The sequence below is a fragment of the Pseudophryne corroboree genome, chromosome 3 (assembly GCF_028390025.1).
Source record: "Pseudophryne corroboree isolate aPseCor3 chromosome 3, aPseCor3.hap2, whole genome shotgun sequence".
NCBI lineage: Eukaryota > Metazoa > Chordata > Amphibia > Anura > Myobatrachidae > Pseudophryne > Pseudophryne corroboree.
This window is the reverse complement of record NC_086446.1, coordinates 298867331-298888184: the sequence shown is the minus strand read 5'-3', so window position 1 is coordinate 298888184 and position 20854 is coordinate 298867331.

Genomic DNA, 20854 nt, shown 5'->3' with positions numbered 1-20854 from the left:
TCCAAGGCTAAGAACATGGACCCCATAGTTCCTCTGACACCAGCAGCCAAATATCATCAGACATTCAGAGCACCCATAGGGTCCACTCGATGGTGTTCTTTTGTGCTCACTAAGACAGATTAGAGCTGCAACTGGTGGGCGTCTCATGAGGCAGCCCATCAGCTGCAGCATTAGCATAAGATTGCAGTAACGGCTGTAACAATAGTCACAGCTGCTACTGCTTAGGGTCCCACTCTGAAACAGGCCCAGTGTCATGATTTGAAGAGTGAATGCAAGCAGGTCACCACAGATGTTACATTAGAGCAAGTAGCACAATCCCCTTAGTAGTATCTGATATGTCAGGCTACAGTGGTAAAGTGAGAAAGGTTAATTACATGGCTGGAAGCCACTTCTGACTCTGAGTGAGGCAGGGGAATAAAGCCAAGACAGCAGTGCTCTCGTGTTTGACCTAATGTGGAGAATAACTATGCAGCATGAGATTCCAAAATCTGACTCCTGAATTCATACCATATTCGCATACATCCCAACATGACCCTCTCCAGGAGGGACAAAATGCTCTGCTTCTGGACTTTTCTCTTTCTCTGTGATTGCCGGCACCTGTGTTGTACAGGTTACTGGATAAGAAAGGTGTTTCAGCACAGGTGATGGCAATCATACATTAAGAGGGAAGTCCAGAAGTAGAGCATTCTGTCCCTCCTAGGGAGGGTCATGTTGGGAGGTATGTATTCGTGACATGGAAAAGAGTAAAGATGGAGCCTGGACAGCTGTCATGCACTGTGTGGGCCCCCGAGGACCGAGTTTGAGAACCTCTGCTATAGGCCATATTCAGGTCGCATTGCACAGCAATGTGGCCTATATACTGTATTAAAAGAGAATAGTATTTGATGTAGTGAGGAAAGAGACCTAATTATTTATGAATTATTCTAAGCATTGCCATGAAAAGAATTCAGCTATTTGATCTAGCTTCAGGAATTTTGAACACATTCATATTTGTTTTAGTTTGGTATACTGGAGTGATAAAATTTCCAGTATCCACATCTGGTAGAACATGATAATCTGAAAAAGGCTTAGCGTGCTATCAGCATCTCAAATATAAATTGCTGCTTTAACCAGAAGTTAATTGCTGCATTGCTGTCAATCTCTCTGCTCATTACAGAGCAGCCACTACAAGTAATGAGTCTCCTCCACACGGCATTTCATTTTGAACAATGGCAGATTGTTATCCTGTGGTTTAAACATCCCCTTCTTCGCCGCTCCTGACACAAGTGTGAGACACACTAGACATGATATTAGTATTACCTGGGTGTCTGTAAAATTATTTCTCAATCAGGCCAGGCATCCACGTAACTAATCCGCTTTGTTGCTAGCATAAAAAAGAGGAAAGCACGTGACGAGTCTTTGAACAAAGTATCAAATGGAGAAATCCTGAAATGTAATTATATTTTCACAAACTCAGGAGAAAACGCTCCTAATGCAGGGCATGAATCAAGTTCCTGTGAATGCTTATATTGTATTGTACAGAAAAAAGGAAGCTTTATGAGATTTACAGATTGGGGTGACACAGGACAATAGGAGGTTAAATGAATCAATGACAGGACTTTATAGGTAATGGTTCTATAGAGCAGTCAGAGGACACATAATCATTTCACCAGTAATTCATAAAATATCTTGAATCCTGTAAGATTTCTAGAAATACTCTGAGAGAGGTCAGAAATAAAGGTTGCATAATCTGGACCATGGTAAGGTTGGTGAAAGTAGTGTTTGACATTATATGTAGATCTGCTACATTTAAACCACTATTAGCTTCAAGGCGCATGAGGTAGAACATGAGGTATATCCACTTAGCTAGTGCACGTAACCTTATTATTTCTCAATCAATCCAGTCTCTGAAATAGCTGCTCCGCTTTCTGCCTGACTTTTAATAAAGGAGGCAGTGATTCTGAGAGCATTTATGAAATAAGTTCTGGATGAGCGACTAAGTTATGTATTTAAATGTCAGACTAAAACAACACAGCTCGTACAGTAGAGAAACACACACCAGAGCAGATGTAAAGTGCACTAGGGTGTGCCGACTTCTGTTTTTATATATTACAGTTTTATATAAAGTATAGTATTCATTTAGAATAAATCACAACAAACCCTAATAATAGTTAGTAACGTTTTCTTTTTCTTTTCTATTTAGGTTTAATGAAATGATCAGACAAGAAGTAAATCACATATACTGGGAATTCTAATAAAGATATCATAGTTCTTGTCTTTTCATATATTTTTACTTGTCTATTAGGCTATGTCCTCTCTACTGTGCTTATAGCCTTATCCCATGTCAGCAACATTCTTTAAGAAAGGCCCAGATTTCCTGCATAGCCTGAGGGTTATTCAGATGGACAATGTTCATGCATGTGATCACACAATCATACAGGAGGCAGCAGCAGATCAAAAAAGTATGTAGGAGGCAGCAGCAGATAACACAAGCATACAGGAGGCAGCAGCGGATCACACAAGCATGCAGGAGGCAACAGTGGATTACACAAGCATGCAGGAGGCAGCGGCAGATCACACAAGCATGCAGGACACAGAAGTGGATCACACAAGCATGCAGAAGGCAGCATATCAAATAAGCATGCAGGATGCAGCAGCAAATCACACAAGCATGCAGGAGGCATCAGCGGATCACACAAGCATACAGGAGGCAGGAGCATATTAAACAAGCATGCAGGAGGCAGCAGTGGATCACAAAATCATGCAGGAGGCAGCAGTGGATTACACAAGCATACAAGAGGCAGTAGGGGGCCACACAAGCATACAGGAGGTAGCAGCGGATCAAACAAGCATGCAGGAGGTAGCAGCGGATTACACAAGCATGTAAGAGGCAGCAGCGGATCACACAAGCGTGCAGGAGGCAGCAGTGGATCATCATCAGTGGATTACACAAGCAGGCAGGAGGCAGCAGCGGATCACATAAGCATGCAGGAGGCAGCAGTGGCTCAAACAAGCATGCAGGATGTAGCAGTGGATCACACAAACATGCAGAATGTAACAGTGAATCAAACAAGCATGGAGGAGGTGTTTATTTTCAAAGACGCAGCTGCTGTACGTGCTGCTTCCTTTGGTCACATTGCACCATCAATATCAGTAATTGTTTATGCAGTAGACTTTGCTTTTTCAGAAAATAGCATTTGTTTGCTTACTGTACATTTCCTGAAATGTATTTTCATTTTTAAGTGAAAGTGCAAGAAAGTAAATTGCAGTATACTGTAAGTAAATTTGCCAAACTCAAAGAGACTGGGCAAATTCATTAGACTGACAGATATTTAAGCTGCTGGACATGCAACATTTGTGATTATATTGTGATACTTTTTTTTTTTCTAAATATATTTTTATTGCTAAGAGAAAAACATATACAAACATTTTCACAGAAGGAACATTCATGTATACAGGTCAACACATTAGCGGTCATATACATATATAGAAACATATATTTCGAGCTCCACATAAGGATAGTGTGTGTATAAAAATTAACTAGTAAGTGATGTAGATTAAATTGCTGTCTCACCAAGAGGACCAATATTATGAGACAATTCGGTTTATGTCTTATGAGTATTAACAATCATTGAAATAATTGACAACTTAAAAAGGTGGGGATCCCCTCTCTAGTGTTGTCATATTATACCAAGAAGTATGGCGGACTATGCCACGGAGAAACTCTTTACCTTCTACCGACAGGGTCAGTATATATGGAAGCATACATAAAAAAAAATTGGAGATCTAGATTCTAAATCTAGCGCTCATTCTATCCACTCCATCTTGTACACATGAGCCAATCTCGGCAGCATGAGGGAAATAGGGATAGGAGCGGAGAAGAGTGAATCCACTGAGATAAAATGTTTTTTTTAGACACTGCTGCTACTTTAGCCAGCAGTAGATCAATGCCCTTGGGAAGTCGCCTTGAAGGGGATTGGGGACTATCATTCCATAATACCCACGACGAGGATATGGAGAAGGGAATATGTAACACATCATTCACATAAGATTGGACATTTGACCAAAAAGATTGAACCACTGGGCAGGACCATATACAGTGAAATTTGTCGGCATCGGAGGAGTTACATTTAAAACAATTAGAGTTATCAGCTGCTCCAATAAAAAATCTAAGTTTTGGGGTATAATAAGCTTGATGGAGTGTCTTATATTGCATTTCGGCAAATGAAGAAGACAGTAGTTGCTTATTCAATATGGCCGAGAGTTTTACTATAGTTTGTAGAGAGAGGTCTGGAAAAGAGTTCCTCCGCTTGGCCATACCTGTAGATAGATTAGCAAGATAATTTTTTTCCCTAACCTGTTCATATAAATATGAGGTAGGAAAGGGGGTGCCTAAACCAAGTTTTATCAAGGAGTCAAACATCATGGGATGATTTGAAGTTTTCAAATCCAGTAGTAACTTTGTTGCAAAACTACGGGCCTGGAAAAAGGCAAAAAGGGGTATTTGGGTATCTGAGAACATTTCCCTGAGCCGTGTTAAGGTGTGGGTGGCAGAGAGATCCTCATCTAACAAGTGATATACCAGACGTAATCCATGGAGATGCCAAGTTCAGAAAATTGTATGGGGCTTACCTCTCTGAAAATCATTAATATATAGTAATGGCGAGAAAATAGTATGAGTATATGACAATCCAAGTCGCTTACGGGTGACACGCCAGGCCATACATGTATTACACAGTAATGGGTTAGACTTGTCTAGTGAGGGCATAGAAATTGGTGGAGTGTGAAGAATGGAAGTTAGAGAACAGTCAGTAAGTAAGCTTTATTCAATGTCTAAATTTACAAAAGTTCTAAATTAACAAAAGTGGAGGCCTCGCCAATCCAGTCCTGAGCATATCGTAGGTTAGATGCAATCGCATAGGCCTGTACGTTGGGAAGATTTATACCCCCCAGCAAGGCTGGTTGTTGTCATTTGAAAAGTGATATTTGAGGGCACTTACCTGCCCATATAAATTTGGATAAGGCCTTGTTAATAGAGGCAATATCTTTGTCAGTTAATAAAAAAGGTAGCATCTGAACCGGATATAGCAACCTCGGGTAAGAGATCATTTTAAATAAATGACCCCTTCCAATATATGATAGTGGAAGATGTCTCCACCTCTCAAAACTTTTAACATTTCTGTTATAATTATATGAATAATTAATAGTGTATAATTTGGTTAAATCACTAGGGAATCTCAGACCCAAATACAATAAATTATTCTGGGCCCATCGAAAGGGAAAGGAAGAGCCCCAGCCAAGCTTGGCTGTAGGATGTAGAGCTAGAGCTTCTGTTATTTGAAAATTAACTATAAAACCAGATACCTGTCGAAAATCATTCAATATATTTTGAATAGAAGGGAGCGCCTGTTTTGGGTTACTAAAATATGAAAGGAGATCATCTGCGAAAGCCGAAACTTTGATTTCTGTGTCACCAAATTTAACTCCCTGCCACATCGTATCTTTAACAAATACTCAAATTAAGGGGTCTAACACCAAATTAAATAACAATGGTGGAAGGGGGCAACCTTGGCGGGTAGTCCGAGATAATGTGAAAGATTTTGAATTTAGCCCATTAACAGTTAAATAAGTAACTGGGTGTGAATATAACATGTCAAAAATCCCCATAAATTTCGAGCCAAACTGTTGGGCTTGGAGTATACATGAAATATGTGTCCAGGAAACCCTGTCGAATGACTTATCAGCATCGCAGCTAACTATAATGGCATTCTTGTTGTCATTTTGGCGATCGCGGTGCATCGCTGCTACAAGCATGCGTATATTATGAACCAAACTTCGGCCTTTTACAAAACCATTTTGAGCTGGATGTAATATCCTGGGAAGAAAGCCTTGCATGCACTGTGCCAGTAATTTAGTAGTTTCAGGTCCTGATTTAATAAGGATTTGGCTCTATACGACCGGACCAACTTAGGGTCCTTACCAGGTTTCGTGAAAACTATAATCCTCGCCTCCGTAAATTGTGAAGGGGGTCACCTGAAAGCAAAGAGTTAAATAAGATAGTCAGATGTGGTAATAGACATTGTAAGAGAAGTTGATAGTATTCAGCTCCAAAGCCATCAGGTCCTGGGGATTTGCCTTTGGCTAGCGATTTTATCAAAGAGGTCAACTCTGCATCTGTTACATGCGCAGTTAGTAGATCTCTTTCCTCTTCCGTCAAAAGGTAAATCAGCCGTAGTGAGGAAATGTGCACCATCAGATGGATTATCCGGTGGAGAGGTATAGAGCGATTGGTAATATTCCCTAAAATGGTCAGATATGACAGTTGAATCAACAACTGGAGGGCCAGTTGTCGGGTTGTTTTGTAATATACAGGAAGGGGCATTGGGGGTGATTCTGAGTTGATCTCAGCCAGCAACTTTTTGCTGCTGGTGCGATCAACTAATCCCCGTCTATGGGGGAGTGTATTTTTGCTTAGCAGGGCTGGGAATGCTTGTGCAGCCCTGCTAAGCATAAAAAGTTTTCCGCAACATAGGAGTAAGGCTGGAGCTACTTCCACTTGTGACGGATCCATCAACATTCCTCCCGGCTTTGACGTCAGACATCCACCCTCCGTTTGCCTGGACACGCCTGCGTTTGGACGACCACTCTCGAAAAACGGCATCCAACTGTGAGTATCCGCCCTGGAAAGCCTCTCCACTGTCAATCTTCATGCGATCGGTGCTGCATCTTTTTTTCGCTGTGCGCGTCGTTGCTCAGCGACTGGCATCATCGGGCAATAACGCGCGTGCGCAATGCGTACGCCGCACATGCACAGTTCTGACTCATTCGCACCGCAGCGAAGAACTGCTGCATGCGAACAGGTCAGAATGACCCACGTTATGAGAGCGTACTAGATTAGCAATCAATCTTCCCAGTTTATTACACCTATAAAAATATATACTACGTTGTATATCATTGGCAAATTGAACACACTCTGTACAGAGAGTATCATAAGCGTGTTTAGAGTCCAGATATTGCTGACGAGATGTTAAAGAGTCAGAATGTAACATGGTATCATAGGCTAATGTCAGCAATTTGCTGTGTTCTTCAATTATTTTCAAAAGCTTCTTTCGTTTCCTAGCCACATATTCCATCATCTGACCCCCATCCCCCGGTTTTGCTGCCGCCAAAAACAACTGAATATCATCAAGATGGCTTGCATTATCCTGTTCATAATTATGAAATGCTGTTTCCAGATCTTTACGAAAATCAGTAGACTTAGCTAAATAGGCCGGAAATCTCCAATTATATAAAGTAAGTAGGGGGTCTTTAATAGAAAGTGTCACCCAAACCGGTGAAGGGTCTGAAAGAACAATAAGGCCAATAACTGAGTCAACCACTCTATTATATAACGTATCTGAAAGTAGCCAGAAATCAATCCTAGAAGAGGTGTGGTGGGCATGAGAATAGAATGCATACTCTCGTGAGACTGGATGTTGGCACCTCCATGGATCGAATAGCTTCAATCAGTCAATCAGTAAGGCCAACGAGGATACATCACCCTCCACACCCCGACCTGAGGAGCGGTCAAGTCCCTTGGATACAACACAATTAAAATCACCACCCTGGATTATTTCCCCTTCTGCCCAATCTTGCAGTTTAGCATATAGTGCTGTGAAGAAAGGTCTGGTCGAACCTGTTGGCGCATATATCGCAGCTAAAGTGTACACGGAGCCCAGTATGGAAAGTTTTATAAATAAAAAGTGGCCATCTGTGATTGTGTAAGGCAGTGGTTTCCAAACTTTTTTGAATAACGGCGCCCTAGAATATCAGAATTTTTTTCACGGCACCCCTAGGCCAAAAATTTCTTATTGAGAAATTTAGAAAGAAATATTACATTAAGTAGATTGTGTTTATATGTCATCCTTAGGGTCAGTTATGTGGTCAGGGACAAGATTTGCTTCTGTTTGGCCACATATTTTATGACTGGCAGCCACCAGCACTGGTTTTGCCTATTATATTGACCATGAATAATTTGAATTGGTCCTGGACCACCAACCCAGGGCACCCCTGCAAGTGTCCCGAGGCACCCCAGGGAGCCACGGCACACAGTTTGGGAACCTCTGGTGTAAGGTATATGTTTCCTAAACAGTATCAGAACCCCCTACGTTTAGTGGTAAATGAGGCCGTTCTAATTTCTCCCACCCATGATCCTTTGAGTATATTCGGGTCCTTTATATCCCAGTGAGTCTCCTGTAAAAATGCAATGTCCGGCTTAAGACGTTTCAGATATGTTAATATTTTGCGTCTCTTGATATGGGAGTTAAACCCCTCCACATTCCGAGAGACAAATTTCAGAGAGGATTGAATCTTGGAGGAGCTAGTAGCTGGAATAGTAATTTTATCCTATATCTACTCTAGGTCAAAAAATGAGGAAAAGAATAGAAAAAGCTAGTGTCCAACCCGTCCCAGCGAGTGGGTGGAGACATGCATATGAGAACCTAGAGTATCGTGTTAGACCTGTACATATATGCCACAAATTTAAAACAATAAACCAAATATTTAAACTTCTTTTCTGAACCCAAGCGGGCAATCTTTGAGACTGCCAAAATCTACAACAGTAACCATAGGGCCATAGGGGGAGGGACAGGGAAAACATCATGGAACACCATAACATTATCAGTAAAACGGTATTGAAATAGAAAAAGAGCAAAAACAGCGCATAACCATATATATAGTTGAATCAATAAAAGTGCAATTAGTACAGAACATGACTCAATTATATCATAATAAAATCTCTCAAATAGCCACATCTTTGCGGTCAGAAAAATATAGATGGTAACAGAGGCCTTAATGGCCAATAGTAATTTTAGAGACCTGAATGGGAAAAAAAAGAAAGATTATGTTGCGAACAAATTTACTCATCTTTAGTTCTTGTCCAATCCTCGTGCCATGGAACCTGAAGAAAGTGAGTCCGCAAAGTTCTTGGCACCTTGAGGTGATTCGAAAAAACTGGGGTTTGCCATTATTAAAACCCCTAAGTTTAGCCGGATATATTAACGAGAATCGGCATCCCAATTCAAACAATTTCTTGCACATTGGGGCAAATTCACATCGTTTCATGGCCACCAGGTATGAGAAATCTAGAAACAACAAAAGCTTTGCACCTTGATATCGTAGGTCGGTACTTTTACAGTAAGCTTCTAGCAGACGTACTTTGTCGGCATAGTTCAGGATCCATGATAAAACTGGGCGAGGGCGGTCTCTTGTTGTCTGTCTGTCCAGGCCTACACGATGTACCCTCTCCACCAATAATGAGGCACCAGCTGGAATGCATCCTAATTCCTGCAACAACCACTCAGAGACCAGTTGCATTAAATCTGCATATTGGACTGTTTCGGGGTGGCCGATGATATGGACATTATTTCTATGATTTCTGTTCTCCAAATCTTCTAATTTGTCCGCCATTGTTAACACCAATTTCTCCTGGTCAGATAAAGTGGCCCTAGCCATAGTGAGTTCGTCCTCCAAATTCGGTATGCGCTGTTCCGCCTCTGAGAGATGTTGATCTTGTTTTGTAAGCTGAGTAAGTGCAGAATCAATGGAATCTTTTAATGCCCACTAGGCCACGCCCCATATTGTGATACTTTTAACTACAGTATAGTGAGTTCAGTTAACATTTATTCACTGATTTGTGGTTTTGTTTTGTTTTTGGGACACCTGTATACTGTTACTGTTGTATGATTTAAAATACCTCAAATATAGTATAGACTATTGCTCAAATGCATAGACAAGTGCAGGCCCCTAAATGTTTGTCCATCCATCTCTTTCCCCTTACTCCCACCATAAAGATATTTGCTGTATATTTAATACAAAATTTATACTAAATTTAGCACATCTACAATCAGTTTCAAAGACATATGAGGGGACGCCCAGCACAGGGCTAGACCGCCCTGCATGTCTAGCTCTGCCCCCCCCCCCCCCCCCGCACAAGTACAAAATGCATGTCTAGCTCTGCCCCCCCCCCCCCCCCCGCACAAGTACGAAAGCATTGCATGGCGGCAGTGCTTTTGTACCTGAGGAGTAGCTCTCTACGGGCCTAATTCAGACCTAAGCACTAGGTTGCATTTTCGTACAGCAGGCAATCAGGTCTAAACTGCACATGCAAGTGGATTGCCAGTCAGCGATGGATTTGTGTGAAGAATCCATTTGCATGGGTGTTCGCAAGGAGATTGACAGGAAGAAGCCGTTTGTGGGTGTCAACCAGGGATGTGCGGTGAGATAAATGGCTCAGGAGACACTGGCTAGCACCAGAGCCAGATTTACATGCAACATATGAGCCAAAACGTACATCTGGGCATTATATACAGGTGCAGCAGGATTAACTCCTGGAAATTTGGTGAGTTTTGATAGCAGATGTGCAGAAAAGTTAGCCAGGGGAGGGACTGCCTCATCTGCCATAGACTTTTTACTCCAGAGTTTTAGCTATAAAAATTATTAGAATAATGCAAAGAAGATATTTCAAACATATTCTTTGTATTTTTCATATACTTTATGCAGTCAAAACTCTGGCGCAAATGATAGTATGACAGGAAAGGCTCTGCCTCACCCCACCGCACGTCACTGGTGTCAACTGACCGTTTTATGGAAGTGGTTGGAAAAACGCAGGCGTATCCATTTACAGGAAGGGTTCCTGACGTCAATTCCAGTTCCGGACGTCAATTTCAGTCCACGCCTGCGTTGCCCGGACCACGCTCCCAAAACTGACTAAACGCCGCCGGCCCGCTCCCTCCCACCCAGCGAACACCTCTGCCTGTCAATCAGGCAGAGGCAATCGCTGGACTGAGATGCCGATAACATCTCTGGCATGCGAAAACACACGGCAGCAATCAGGTCTGAATCAGGCCCATTGTCACAACAAACTGACAGATCTGATGTTTGGAGCATATTTTGCTGTAGAGTGCAACATATGCACATGGAAGTGAAAATAAAATGAAAGATACAGAAATTGGTTTAGAGTTGTCAGGGGACATGGCCTATCCCAATTCTAAAATTCAGTGTAAAAGACAGACCTTCACAGTATCTGTGTGCTGCATGCAAGAGCATGTAGTATTTCCGTGCATGCAACAATTGTCTGCAATTGCAGTACAGCAAAATAATTTTACATACAGAAAAATATGCTTCAAATGAGGCCCATACATCTGCAATCAATTGGGGCCACAGTCCAGCAGTCTGTGAAAAAATATGAACAAGATTGCAGATACTAACAAAAATGGTACTGTATGTAGGGGGTCATTCCGAGTTGTTCGCTCGTTGCCGTTTTTCGCAATGGAGCAATTAGGTGGAAAATGCGCATGCGCATGGTACGCAGCGCCAGGGCTGGCCCGACGCATACGCGGGCTACGCAGCCGCGTTGAGCGCCGGGCCGTAGAGGGCGCTGCTGCAGAGAGTGAGTCACAGTGACTAACTCTCTACAGCAGTGGTGGCTAGCAAGCGGCTCGTCCCGCTCCCAGCCACCGTTGCCCAGCGCGCACTGACGTCTTCAGCAGCGGTGTGTATCTGAAATTCGGCGCCGGCCCTTGAGCCAATCAGAGCTCGCGGACGGGCAGCTGAGGCTCCTGATTGGCTGCCGGACCGCGAGCTCTGATTGGCTCACGGGCCGGCGCCGAGTTTCGGATACATACCGCCACTGGAGATGGAGGGGTAGGTGAGGCGCGCGCTGCCCTCTCCTCCCCTCACAGCAGCAGCAGCAGGTGAGCAGCACTTTTTTTTTTGCTGTGGGGGCATATCTGGCATTGTGGGAGGCACAGTGGGGGCATGTGTATCAACACTGGGGGCATATCTGGCGCTGTGGGAGACACTGTGGGGGCATGTATCAGCCTGGGGGCACTGTGGGGGCATATATGCCACTGTGGGGGCATGTATCAGCACTGGGGGCATATCTGGCGCTGTGGGGGCATATCTGGCACTGTGGGAGTCACTGTGGGGGCATGTGTATCTGCACTGGGGGCATATCTGGTGCTGTGGGAGGCACTGTGGGGATGTGTATCAGCACTGTGGGCATATCTGGCACTGTGGGGGCATGTGTAGCAGCACTGTGGGCATATCTGGCACTGTGGGGGCATATCTGGCACTGTGGGAGGCACTGTGGGGGCATGTGTAGCAGCACTGGGGGCATATCTGGCGCTGTGGGAGGCACTGTGGGGACATGTATCAGCACTGGGGGCATATCTGGCGCTGTGGGAGGCACTGTGGGGACATGTATCAGCACTGGGGGCATATTTGGCGCTGTGGGAGGCACTGTGGGGACGTGTATCAGCACTGTGGGCATATCTGGCATTCTGGGGGCATGTGTAGCAGCACTGGGGGCATATCTGGCACTGTGGGGGCATATCTGGCACTGTGGGAGGCACTGTGGGGGCATGTTTATCTGTACTGGGGGCATATCTGGCACTGTGGGGGCATGTATAGCAGCACTGGGGGCATATCTGGTGCTGTGGGAGGCACTGTGGGGACATGTATCAGCACTGGGGGCATTTCTGGCATTGTGGGAGGCACTGTGGGGACGTGTAGCAGCACTGGGGGCATATCTGGCACTGTGGGGGCATGTGTAGCAGCACTGGGGGCGGCACTGTGGGGGCATATGTATCTGCACTGGGGGCATATCTGGCACTGTGGTGGCATATCTGGCACTGTGGGGGCATGTGCATCTGCACTGCACTGGGGGGTATATCTGGCACAGTGGGGGCATGTGTATCTGCACTGGGGGCATATCTGGCACTGTGGAGATATGTGTATCTGCACTGGGAGCATATCTGGCATTGTGGGGATATATGTATCTGCACTGGGGGCATAGCTGGCACTGTTGGGATATGTGTATCTGCACTGGGGGCATAGCTGGCACTGTGGGGATATGTGTATCTGCACTGGGGGCATAGCTGGCACTGTGGGGATATGTGTATCTGCACTGGGGGCATAGCTGGCACTGTGGGGATATGTGTATCTGCACTGGGGGCATAGCTGGCACTGTGGGGATATGTGTATCTGCACTGGGGGCATAGCTGGCACTGTGGGGATATGTGTATCTGCACTGGGGGCATAGCTGGCACTGTGGGGATATGTGTATCTGCACTGAGGGCATAGCTGGCACTGTGGGGATATGTGTATCTGCACTGGGGGTATATCTGGCGCTGTGGGCACATGTGTATCTGGCACTGGGACATCAGTCATCCACTATCTCAATGTCACCCTGACTCAGTCACCCATTATCTCCCTGTCACCCCTGCCTCACCAGTAATCTATTATCTCCCTGTCACCCACTATCACCCTGTACCACGGGGAGTACAATTGTGTAGCCACACCCCTTTCTTGTAAGACCACACCCCTTTTATCCCATGAAGGGGCGCCAAAATAGATTTTTGCTAACTAAAAGAAATAAGCTTGGGCCGTCCCTGCGCAGCGCGCATGCGTTAAGTAATTTAACACAAAACTTTGTAGATTTACACAAGCTCGAGCGACGTTTTCTCATCACTCGAGTGATCGTAGAGTGATTGACAGGAAGTGGGTGTTTCTGGGCGGAAACTGTCCGTTTTCAGGGAGTGTGCTAAAAAATGCAGGCGTGCCAGGTAAAAACGCAGGAGTGGCTGGAAAAATGGGGGAGTGGCTGGCCGAACGCAGGGCGTGTTTGTGACGTCAAACCAGGAACTAAACGGACCGAGGTGATTGCAATCTAGGAGTAGGTCTGGAGCTACTCAGAAACTGCAAGGATTTATTTAATAGCAGTTCTGCTAACCTTTCGTTCGCTATTCTGCTAAGCTAAGATACACTACCAGAGGGTGGCGGCCTAGCGTTTGCAATGCTGCTAAAAGCAGCTAGCGAGTGAACAACTCGGAATGAGGGCCGTAGTCAGCTTCACAGTGCAGCTAATTTGTTGCTCTATAAACCTGCAAACCAGATTTTACATTAAACAGATGCAATGCGATTGAGCATTACAAAAAAAAAAAAAGTCAAACAAAAGTTTACAGTACTTTTAAGGGGTCTAACTTGAGAGAATTTTAAAAGAAAGACCTGAACATGAAACCTGTAGGCTCAAACAATGGGGGTATATCTATGAGATTGCAGGAAACCCAGGTGGGAGAAAACTGGTGGAATAACTGGGGCAAGAAGATGGGAAAATTTTATGGGCAGGGCCAGTGCCAGATTACCAAATAGGCAGAGTTGGCACTGGCCCATGGCTCCGTGCCTTTTAGGGGCCCGAGACAATGGATCAAAATAATATTAATTTGATCTTAAAAGAAAATTTACAATCGAGCTTTCTTAAATTGTTCCCAAAAGATAAAAATGAATCAACTCAAAGAAACAAAAACATTACATTAAAGACTTTATAGAGAACATACTGTATTAATGTAATATAACCATTCACAACTTAAAGTACATAAACCAAAGACATCAAATTCACTGCCTAGGTGCCTAGGGGCCTCCACAGGGTTTAATCCGACACTGGGCAGAGTCAGTTTCTCGAGCTGCGTAGGCCTGAGCCTGTATGCTCTGGTGGCCTAGTAGGGTAGGTCCCAGACACCAAAAGGCCACTCACTGATTATGACAGTGGCATATTACTGAATGTGAAGACACATTTACTAAGTCTTGGATGGAGATAAAGTACTAGTTGTCTGGATTTGTGATGTGGATGTCTCTGAACCTTTGTCAGTGCTGCCAGTGACTGGAGTAGCTTTGTGCTGAAAGCTAGGAGGTTTGATGTAGTTCCTTCTCATATGAGTTACAGTATGAGTAGTCCCAATACTGAGAAAGGTCAAAAGGATACTGAAACTAACACCAGGTAATTGACTAGACCCAGACCAGGGGAGCGGAGGCTTACCCCGCTGGCGGTCTTCTCCAGGGAACCCCGCAAGTGAATTCAGGGTTCGCTGCACCCGGCGGGACAGTCGCGGCCATCTGTCTGGGTCACTTAGGTTAGCAATAGAGATTGAGACTGAAGATAACTGTAGTATTGGATTGGAACCAATGGTATTTGTAGAATCGTACTGGAGCTGATGGTATCTGTAATATAGGACTGGAGCCTATAGTATCTGTAATAGCATACTGGAACCGATGGTATCTGTTATATCGAGCTGGAATCTATTGTGTCTGTAATATCGGACTGGAACCGATGATGTTACTGAATGGGACCGAAGTGCTGACCATGCTGGATCTGGAATGATGACACTGGATGATCCCTTGGAAATGCAGATGGTACTGCAGGTAGCAAATAGGGAAGCTCAGAGAATGTAGGTACTGTGTGCAGCTACAAAGCTCACACACAGAGCTGTGTGACTTATGGCACTGGCAACCTGAGCCTTGGAGAGCAGGAAGATTTATACTCATGGGTGATACGGGATTGATTGTGAGCGTCAGCTGACACTCAGGCTGCATGGAATTGGTCAGAGACTGGTCAGCTGACACTAAGCAAGATAGTGTTGTCCATGCTGCCAGGCCAGCAGAAGCATTGCACACATAGGACCCAGCACAAAGCACTATGACTACTGTGGGCGTGCGAATAGCATGCCGCTGGAATGCCAAGCAGCCTGACTGGTAAGAAATAGGGACTGACTTTAGCAGCCTCCCCATGGGTCGTGACACCAGCCGATCAGCTCCTTACTGCCATTCACAGGCTGGGTATGAAAAAGGGCAGTTAGGACTGATTTGCCAGTAGTTTATCTCCATCCAAGGCTTAGTAAATAGACCCCACAGTCTAGTGCCATCCTTGAAAATGGTATCCGGAAGGTAGATAGACAGTGTCTAGTTAGACAGTCAATATACATGTTAGACAGACATTAGGTCGACAGGGTCAAAATGTCGACATGAAAAAGGTAGACAGTACAAAAGGTCGACATGGTCAAAAAGTAGACAGGGACATAAGGTCAACATGAAAATTGTCGACATAAAAAAGGTAGACACGGTTTGTTTTTTATATTACTTGTTTTTGGACTTTTTCATACCTTCTCTATCCATGTCGTCATAGACTTGGTTGTAAACCTTTTGGTGAGCCACTGAGCCCGAAGCGTGGCGAGCGGAGCGAGTTCCATGAGGGAATGCCTTTCTAAAATTGGGGCTCCCAGATGATAAAACTATCCACACAAACCCCAAAAATACAAAAAAAAAATTGATGTCTACCTTTTTTATGTCGACCATTTTCATGTCGACCTTTTGACCCTGTCTACTTATTGACCCTGTCTACTGTTGCCATTTCGACCTTTTGACCCTATCAACCTTTTGACTGTCTCACATGTGGTGTCTATCTATTGACTTTCTAACCTGACACTGCCTATATATTATACCACACCCCTTGATAATAGCAGCACCAAGGCTGACATGCTGTGATTTAAGCTTGGTGCAGCCTTGGCTGAGACTGATTCCTAAGGCTGTTCTGTCTGGATGTCTAATGTGTGGCAACAAGAGTAGAATCAGCGGTGCAGGTGGGAGGGTACGGGTGGGTACGGCGTACCCTTAAGAATTTAGCCGTGGGTACGCCGTACCCACCGCCGATGGGCCGCAGCTCCCTCCCACCCTCCGCTGCTTGTCACCGCTGCTGCAAGGGGAGGAGAGCTCAGCGTGCGCCTCTCCTGCCCCTCAGTGTCTACCTTCAATTCAGCGCCGGCCTGGATCGGCGCTGATTTGAAGGTAGACAGCCGCACCGCCGCTGGAGACTCAGGGGCAGGATAGGCGCACGCTGCACTCTTCTCCCCTCACACACAGGACAGCAGCAGCAGCAGTGAGCAGCAGGGGCATGTTTATCTGGCACTGTGGACATATCTGGCACTGCGGGGACATGTGTATCTGGCACGGGGGGCATATCTGGCACTGGGAGCATATCTGGCATTGTGGGGGCATTTCTGTATCTGGCACTGGGGGCATATCTGGCACTGGGGGACATATGTATCTGGCACTGGGGGCATTTCTGTATCTGGCACTGGGGGGGCATGTGTATCTGGCACTGGCGGCATTTCTGTATCTGGCACTGGGGGCAGATCTTGCACTGGGGGCATATCTGGAACTGTGGGGGCATTTCTGTATCTGGCACTGGGAGGCAATGTATATCTGACACAATGGGGGCATTTGTGTATCTGGCACTGTGAGGCACTGTAGATCTGGCACTCTGGGGGCATTTGTGTATCTGGCACAGTGAGGCAATGAGTATCTGGCACTATTGGGGTCATATGTGTATCTGACCCTCCCTCCATATGTGTATCACGCCCCCATTTTCATTGGTCACACCCCATGTGGCAATTGGCCGCATCAATTTTTTGGGCGCACGCACCTTAGGCACACAGTACCTGTAAGCATTGGCGTGCGCAGCACATTTTATTAGGGGGTGCACCGTTGGAGGGGTGTGTCTAGCACCACCTTTTGGGCGTGTCTAGCACCATCTATTGATGGTCAACGCAATATAAAATATCCACCCTTGTACCAATCCTAATAAAGCAGATGCATTGTCAGATGTTGTGGTGTTCACCAAACAAACACCCCTGATGGCACTCACTGCAATTACACTGCTCCTCCTCAGCCTGGTCTGGCTACCCCTCTCTTTCCACTGCAAGCTCCAGCAGCTTACTTACAAGTCTGTAACTCACTGACACTGATAGTCGCAGACTAGTACTGCTGCTGCTGCTGCTGGAAAAACAAGTGACGTGTCAATGCTGCTGCCAACCGCCTGCCAGTATTGAATTTGTCTTCCTAAGAGGAATGCTGGCTGCATGCTGCTCCTCATCAGTGGCTGGCATTGGCATAGAAAATAAGAAGAGATGTGGGCGTGTGGCGGGTGTGATGGGTGGGCGTGCGAGCAGCATGACGTCATCACGTCACATCACGCAGTTTTTGTACATGGAGATGTAGCCGGGAGTTTGAAAGTGGGTGGCAGTGGCACCTTTGATTAACCCAGGCGTCCGGTCAGTACTGCAGTCCTGACAGGGTGCAACACAGAGGGGACAGTAATCAGCCTGCTCGGCGATCGCTGCATCAGGCATGTGAGATTGGGGTGCCAGACATTAGGGGGTGCCTGTGCGCACCAGGCACCCCCCCTGCGCACACCTATGCCTGTAAGACATTTGTTCTACTTGCACCACTGAGTAGAATAGACCTAATTCCTCACACACAAAGAGGTCCTAGGTTAGAGGCGTGATCAACTATGTTCCTTGTTTGAACTAGTTAATAAACAGTTAATAAATTCCTACAACAAGGTCATTTTTAATCCCATGGGCTATACCACAGAAGCATACAGAATCCTTCTTACTATTGGAGAATACAGACACAATGAATATTCTTTTCATGGTAGCTCTATGGTAAAAATACTGCAGGCTCTGACAATATGATTTATTGGGGAATCAAAACAAAACAAGCAAAGACTGGAGCACAAAACAGTTATTCCACTGTCTGATTGTCTTTAATAAATAGGAAGAGAGAATAAATCTAGCGAATGAGATAAGGGTCAGTGTGTCTCTGATAAGAGAGAATTGTTATGGACTGTGAGTATTACATCCATTCTTTAGCCATATTTTGTTTACTTGTGTGGTGCACTCTACACTGCACAAGGGCAAATGTTTAGGCACTGCCACCTACGTAGCTACTGCAGATAAGTAGCAATATACTGTAGACTAGATGTTGGAGAAGTATGCAAACTGCATAAAACATGAGTAAGGGAATACCTTGTTATTGAAGAGTGCTTCAGTATACATTTGCTAGTTTATGATAAGAAAGGGCACCAGAAGCCTTAGAATTAATGTGATATGTTAAATATTCTGACAAATAGCAATAGTTATCTGATGAAAAGCAAAACTTTTACACTGTGAAAACAATATGTGGGTTGATGCAGAGACAAGACTGAATGAAATAATGAATCATTTTGAGAGGGAAAGAGATACATGTAAAGAAATGGTTTCTAACTCTATTCTACAACACACAGGAACACATACTGTAGTTGCTGGGGATGCAGTCAAGATCCCGCCGGATGGGAACTAATTCTGCAACAAGGAGCTTATATTCTTTCGATATTTGTGTGGGCGCACCACACTACTGTATATTTATTTTTATGGCATTATCAGAGAAAACTTTCAGAGATTTAAATCTGTAAAACCCCCAGTGTAAATGCAATTTTGTGGCCATTGAGAGATCAACAGGGTCTGGGTACTGGGGGCACGGCCAAACCCAGGGTAGAGTTGCCATACCCCCTCATCAATAAAAATAACGTTGATAAATACAATAAAGTTGTCCTATTCAGCAACTGGCCTGGACTAACGGCGGGTCCCTCCGGCTCCAACAGGCCCTGCGAGCCAAGTAATCAGTAAGCATTATCCCTCATGTCAGGTCTCTATAATTAGACATTATTTTCTGTCCATTCACTTAGCTCGTCACTAAGACAAAGTTTTGCAGATCAGGACATTCAAAGTTAATTTACAGCTTTGTTTGCACAGGACAATTTTGTTCTGCATCGCCATATAAACATGAAGTTTTGTGTTTTTAGATTATGGGGCATATGTAACAGGGTCCAAGTTTGCTGGCGGTGTGGGATACTGGCCGATCGCTGACATTTTTTTAAAGTGGCAATCATTTACAAGACATGGTTTTACTTAGTAAATGATTGCCACTTTAAAAATACCTCCGAGATAAGCCCGGCATCCCGCACCTCTGGCAAACTTGGACCCTATGACATATGCCCCCATATATTTAATTTAACTACAAGTGGGATGATCATATATGGCATTTCTGTAGAACCTTTTTTTCTTGTAAAACTACAATACTTGATTTAAAGACGTCCTCAGAGGTTACTGAGGTCTGGTTTGGCCTATACCTTTAAAGTGACTTATTTTGCTTTATTAAGGTATTATATCGGGAAACATCAATACAAATTTACCAACAAAATGAAAACATTAACCATAAAAAATGTGAAACATTAAATAAATACAGTCTTAATTTCTCCTTACTATCATTACTTTTTTAGGTTCCAAAAGAGGAGCAACCCCTTTGGGAATCAAAAATGAAATTGCAATTAATTAATGGAAATATAATATATATATATATATATATATATATATATATATATATAGTAGTACAGCATAGAGTATTTAAAACTATTACTTTTCTGCTAAACCCACTTTCCTCCACCAAGAAGTGCCCACCTCCAAACCACTGCCCACCAAGACATTGGCTAGTCAGCCGAAATCTTGGTGTTCATTCTTTCATCTGAGCAAGATAGCCAGAATAAAACACTATTCCCTCAGTAGATTACCCTACACTCAAACTGTACAGCCTCACACTTGCACTACTGCATTGTGCACACCTCCCAACTGTCCCGATTTTCGCAGGACAGTCCTATTTTTTGGGGACTGTCCCACTGTCCCACCTGCAGGCTGCATGCGGACAGCGTCTATTCAATGGAGACAGAGTGACTGGGGGCATGCCAGGAGCTCACAGAGCGCTGGGCATGGCCCCTTAGTGATAAAACAGGGGGCGTGGGTTGCAATAGCGACACTTCCACAAAGCCATGCCCCCTTTCACACAGACCATTCCCCCTTTCCAGCCATGTGTGCTACGCACGCAGAAGTCCCGTTTTCAAACATTGAAATGTTGGGAGGTATGCATTGCGCTCTACCTAGGTCACCCAGCAAAATAATAGCACTGCTTGCAGATGGTACAAAATTCAGCAGTCAGTCTATTAACTAATAAGCACAGTTCCTGCCACATAACAGTCATTTTATTCCAGTTTACTTGTTGCCTGTAAGAAAGGGAATCTATTTCAAGATTGGCTTACTGACTTAGAAAGCCTTACATAACTACGGCCCAGGATACTTAATGCAACTTCTGATTAATTACGCTCCCACTAGCTTATTATAAGTAGTGCAGGATC